Raw genomic sequence first — 254 nt, 5'->3', positions numbered from 1 at the left:
CCGACCTGGCCCTGCCCCTGCCCCTGCCCCGGGTCAGCTCCAGACGGCACAGACCGCCTCCAGCCAGAGGGTTGACTCGGGAAGACGAGTTTGCAGACTCTTTGCTTAAGTAAATGTCCAGCAGCCCTCCCTGCCTCCCGCAGGCTTTTCATCTGTAACTGAGTCATTTCAGCTGTGTGTGTGTGTGTGTTTTAAGAAATCTCATGGCCAATATGACAATGAGACAAGAAAAGTGAGCGTAAGTTAAAGACAAC

This window comes from Myotis brandtii, unplaced genomic scaffold (assembly GCF_000412655.1).
Source record: "Myotis brandtii unplaced genomic scaffold, ASM41265v1 scaffold107, whole genome shotgun sequence".
NCBI classification, from domain to species: domain Eukaryota; kingdom Metazoa; phylum Chordata; class Mammalia; order Chiroptera; family Vespertilionidae; genus Myotis; species Myotis brandtii.
Note: the sequence above shows the minus strand (reverse complement) of the source record.